At 32.1% G+C, this 6,140-nt stretch overlaps 1 long non-coding RNA gene across 1 annotated transcript; it reads left to right on the top strand.

The window, feature by feature from the left end:
- The first annotated feature begins 4,258 nt into the window (after positions 1 to 4,258).
- On the top strand, positions 4,259 to 5,331 carry LOC101248265 (uncharacterized). The gene is made up of 2 exons (XR_011212385.1): positions 4,259 to 4,413; positions 4,529 to 5,331. It is a non-coding gene; the product is annotated as an uncharacterized lncRNA (long non-coding RNA).
- The last annotated feature ends 809 nt before the right edge of the window (positions 5,332 to 6,140 follow it).

Below are 6,140 nucleotides of genomic sequence, written 5' to 3'. Positions count from 1 at the left end.
TATTTTCTTACCTTAGTTGATGATCACAGTAGGGCAACCTGGACACATCTGTTAAGTTGCAAAAGTAATGCCCTTAGTTTAATCCAAGCTTTTGTACTCATGATTGAAACCCAATTTCACACTACAATCAAGATCATTAGATCAGACAATGGTCTGGAATTCTCCAACAATGAGGCAAATTCATTCTTTAAGTCAAAAGGAATTATACATCAAAAGTCTTGCCCACACACACCACAACAAAATGGTGTTGTAGAAAGGAAGCATAAATACCTTCTTGAAACTGCTAGAGCCTTGTTATTTCAATCCAAACTACCAATCAAGTATTGGGGTGAATGTATCCTAACAGCAACTTATATAATAAACAGACTTCCTTCACCAATTCTTCACAATAAATCTTCTATTGAAGTGTTACATCAAGTAGTACCTTCTTATTCTCACTTAAGAAGCTTTGGTTGTTTATGCTATCCTACCACACCAAAGGTCCACAGAACCAAATTTGATCCAAAGACAAGTCCTCATGTCTTTGTTGGATATCCACCTAATACCAAAGGGTATAAAGTGTTGAATTTAGCCACTAAGAAAATCCATATATCAAGGGATGTAGTGTTTCATGAGACAGTCTTTCCTTTTACCTTGACAACTGATACTGCTTCATTTCCTTCATTTCCTTTCTATTATTCCAACATTCCTGATGATTCTCAACAAGAAACTGCTCCAACTATCACTCCTGATAACTCTTCTACAATTCCTTCATGTCCTACTAATCATGATAACAACTCTATATCTGGTTCTACATCTCCTGTGCATACTTCTACATCACCACCCACAAATACACAACCTGTTCTCAGAAAATCCTCTAGAGTTCACAAAACACCATCATCCTTGAAAGATTTTATTCATTATGCACCATCATCCAGTTCTCTTTGTGTCCCTTCTCAGCACACTAGTCATGTTGCTCCTAAGGATTTATTGCCTAATAGTCAGTCTTTTGTAATGAATATATCTTGTGATTGTGAGCCCTCATCTTATGAAGAAGCAACAATGAATCCTGGCTGGCAAACAGCTATGACAAATGAGTTCTTAGCACTGCATGACAATCATACATGGGATCTGGTACCTCTACCCCCCGGCAAGAAACCCATTGGATGTAAGTGGGTGTACAAGATAAAACATAGAGCAGATGGTAGTGTAGAGAGGCTAAAAGCAAGGCTGGTAGTGAAGGGCTATACACAACATGCAGGGGTTGATTATAATGAAACATTTTCCCCAGTTGTAAAGATGACAACAGTGAGAACTTTACTTGCCACTGCAGCTAAGAAACATTGGGATATTTTTCAATTGGATGTTAATAATGCATTTATTCATGGAGACTTACATGAAGAAGTTTATATGGACATTCCCCAAGGTTTGGCTATTACTGAAGGTATAGGAACTGGTCAATCTAGGCTTGTTTGCAAGTTGAATAAATCCTTGTATGGACTTAAACAAGCTAGCAGACAATGGTATGCAAAACTGACTGATGCTCTCAACTCTAGAGGTTATACTCACTTTATGAATGATTACTCTTTGTTCTACAAGAAATCAGGAACCTCCATTGTGTTTGTGGCTGTTTATGTGGATGATGTATTGCTCACTGGGACTGACTTAGTCGAAATTAATGACTTAAAGTCTTTTCTTCATTATACATTCAAAATTAAAGACCTAGGAAAGCTGCAGTATTTCCTTGGCCTGGAGGTTCTGTATACACATGATGGTATTTTTGTATCTCAACGAAAGTTTGCACTCGATCTACTTAAGGAGTATAATTGTGCTCAGCTTACTCCCTTATCTTCACCTCTTGATCCCCTTATCAAATTAAGAGCTGATGATGTCTCTTTACTCTCAGACCCTGCATATTATTGAAAACTTGTTGGAAAGCTGAATTTTCTCACAAACACAAGACTTGACATTGCTTATGGTGTTCAACATCTTAGCCAGTTTATGCATGCACCTCGTGAGCCACATTTGAAAGCAGCATTTCATCTGTTGAGGTATCTTAAACAAGATCCTACATTGGGAATCTTCATGTCTAACTCAGCTGATTACACTGTTCGTTCCTTTTGCGACTCTGATTGGGCTTCCTGTCCAGATTCTAGAAAATCTGTTACTGGATATCTAGTTTTACTTGGTGATTGTCCTGTGAGTTGGAAGTCTAAGAAGCAAGAAACCATCTCCTTATCTTCTGTTGAGGCTGAATACAGATCTCTTAGGAAGCTTGTTGGTGAATTAGTCTTGTTACAGAGATTGTTCAATGAATTAACCGTCCCTTATACAGGTCCTTTTTCAGTGTTTTGTGATAGCCAGTCTGCATTACACATTGCTCGAAATCCAGTTTTCCATGAGCGTACTAAGCACATTGAGATTGATTGCCATTTCGTCAGGACTAAACTTCAAGAAGGGCTCATCACTCTCCACTATGTACATACTAATCAACAGTTGGCTGACATCCTAACCAAAGCTCTACCAGGAATCAAACACTCCGATGTTCTGTCCAAGTTGTCTGTGGCTGCTCCCTCACTTCCAACTTGAGGGGGGGTATTGAGACTTAGAAGTTAGTTATATTATTGTTAGTTAGTTATTCAATCTGTTAGAGTTAGTTACAAATTCTGTTTAGGATCTAGAAGTGTGTATATATATATGGCTTAGCATTGTATTCACGTGAGATAGTTTTGCTCAATATATGAAGAATCTGAGACTGCTTTCTCTCTCAGCATTGTTTCAACCTTTCAGTGTCCACCATTAATGGTGTTTCTCAAGCTTAAACATTAAGCTTTCACACTTTTTTTTATACTTGTATAAATTCTATGAGATCACATTTTTTGTTTGTTTGTTTGTTATGCTGAAGGGAAAATTATTTTTTCATTGTGTTTAACTTGATTATAACTCAAACGTGTAACAAACGTTCTCTGAGACTAATTTTATCATGACAATCAAATTCTTTTATCAATAATTTTTGGATTATATACCTTACATATAAAAACAAAAAATCTGAAAAACACCATTTTAAAAATCTTTTATATAGTATTATCAGAATAAAAGAAATGCCATAAATTTCTTTATGTGATTATTTATAATATAGAAAAATACAAAGTAATTGTAATTGTACCAATGATAGTGCAACTTATATTCTAGGGACAAAAGGAAAAAGGAATCCTACATATAAAAGGAAAAAGAACACATGTTACAAGAATATATACGATTTAAGTATCATTAACTGATAAATAACTATAAATAAAAAATTTAAATTTTATATATATATATATATATATATATATATATATATATATATATATATATATATATATAGTATTAATGAAGTGAAATTATTAATTTTAATGATATTAATACAATATAATATACTGATTTACTATCAGTTAAATGAAAAAATTTAAAGATATAGAATGTAATTATTTAATGAAATATAAATATAAAGCGATATATATTTATTATTATTTTACTTTTACGGGTGATTTGTTAGTTTCCTGAAAAAAGAAAGACTTTTATAATTAATATTCATTTTAAAATAAAAAAATTTATAGAGAACAAATGACGCGGATGAAGCATTTACGTTGGTAAAGATCAAAGACACAAATGCAACTAAAAATTATAACAAAGACGAAACTACAAATTTAAATATACAAAAGCTATTTAAAAAACCACAAGTAGCTTGAAAGAATATTGTTATTTAGTGGTGAATTATATGAGGAAGTTTTAATTGGTAACAAAGTTATTTTGACGTAAATTAGACATATATATGTTCACAAAGTCTGATGTTATGTTAAAATTACACTTTTATTTGAATTATTTTTTTCTTCTTTGTTCAATTTTACATACCTTTAACATGATATTTGAATTACTAGGTTATATAGTAGATAATACTACCACGTTTTACTAATAAGATTTATTTTCATATACTAATTAAAATAATGATAGTTTGATAAGTTATATAATTAGAGTTGATGTTACTAACTATCTGATTCCTTACATTTGCATTTTCAGGTTCGATAATATATAATATATGTTAGTTTGAGTTTAAATTGTCAAGTCATTGACTTAATGATTATATTTAATTTATTACAAGAACTTCTACTTATACCTTTTTACATAAAATATTTTTAGTAATTCAATAAAATTGTACTAAGAATCGAAATACACGCAAATTAGTTGGTAAATAAATATGAAGATATTAACCATTGAGTAAAGATAATTGAGATTCTATTTGAAACATACATATATCACATTGATTTAACATATATTTCATTTATCTTTCAAAACTTAATCGAGAAAAGAGATTTTATCTTTTAAGATCTGTCAAATCGAATGTTTTTTCTCTTCATCAAAACCCTTGTTTAGCAATTAATTTTTTAAACTTAGGTATGCATATCCATATATTCAATGCATGCAACAAATTTCATTTCATTTAATCAATACATATATATCTAATTCATTATCTTCAATTATCTCATATGAATTGGAACGAATTATTTAGGTATTGATAAAAATGGAACTATTCCAAAGGGCGGAGAGCGTCCGGCTTAGAAATCGAAAAGACAAGTACCTAATAGCAATGGATGACAAAGATAGTGTAACACAAAGACGTAAAGGAACAAATAAAGATTCAATTTGGAATGTTGAATTTGTTGAGGGAAGAGAAGATGCATTTCGTCTCAAGAGTTGTTATGGGAAATATCTAACCGCTACCAACACACCATTCATTCCAGGAGTTGTTGGAAAGAAAGTAATTCAAGCAGATCTTCCAGAAAAGAATTACCCATCCGCGGAATGGGAAGCTATAAGGGATGGATTTCAGGTACGTCTCAAATCATTTTGGGGAACATACCTTCAACCAAATGGAGGATTACCACCATGGAGAAAGTCAATTACACATGAGGCTCCTAATACTAATAGAAAATACGAAAAAGTCCTATGGGATATCGAGGTTGTGGATAAACGTCCTAATTTACATCGTCGAACAAGGTCAGATTCAACCTTTCAGAGATTAGATTTAACTTTTATCAGATCAAATTCACATTCTATGGCATCCACTCTTGTTTCCCCAAAGACAAAGGCCCAACTTGGAGAACCTCAAGAAATTAGTTAAACCAAATATATATGTATGTTTATATGTTATCTTCATAAACTAATTGTGCTTATTGAGAAATTCTTCATAGTATAGCAATTTGTAGATTGAGATTCACATAATTCATTACATAAGAATACTAGATTATTCAATAGCCAAATATTCGAGGTATATGAAAATTGTGTGTTATTATATAATGTTGGCTGGTTTAATTATAGGTTCAAGCCAATTTGATGTCATTGAAAGCCCAATCAAATAATTTAAACGAGAAAATCATATCTTCAGAGTTCATTACTATAATGAAGGCATTGAAGTCAAGATACCATTCACAAGTTTTTTTTTAGTGGATTCTCTTTTAAATAATATACTTCTCATTAAATATAATTCTGTGTTTCTCTTGGTGATAATGTCATGATCCAAGGTACACCATAGGCATGACATGGCGTACAGGACCCCAAAAAGCCTCACACCATTTAACATATATCATACAAGATAATAGAAATAAAGAATTTAAATACATAGTTCTATATCACAAAAGAGTTTTGATAAAGCGAAAGTCTAATCATAAGTCTCAATAAGTCATCTATTACGTCATAAGGAAAGTGATTGAGACGTAACACATATATCACATACAAAGTCTGAAATGAAAATAAAGAAAGCAATAATACTGTCATAGTCCTGGGAATATGAGGATTCACTAACTCTTTATCTTTGATTCGTCAATGAGATCAACTAGCTACAAGAGTGAGGGGTAGGAGCGTCGGACGCTGCATTAGTGAAACAATGTGGGCATAAGTATGTATTAGTATATGAAATGTACTAAGTATGGGGCAACATGTGTAAAATAGACATGGTAGCATGAATGACTTAGAACATGTAAGGCATGACCAATATTCGTACATTTAAAAGCTTAAAGAAGAAATGACATGTGAACAATGAAATATGGTCAAATACATTAACATAAAGGATATAACAAAAACCTTGAAAAACATAGTCATTTTGCAGGATATTAATTTTAACC

The sequence above is a fragment of the Solanum lycopersicum genome, chromosome 11 (assembly GCF_036512215.1).
Source record: "Solanum lycopersicum chromosome 11, SLM_r2.1".
Lineage (NCBI taxonomy): Eukaryota > Viridiplantae > Streptophyta > Magnoliopsida > Solanales > Solanaceae > Solanum > Solanum lycopersicum.
Note: the sequence above shows the minus strand (reverse complement) of the source record. Positions and strands in the feature narration are given on the sequence as shown.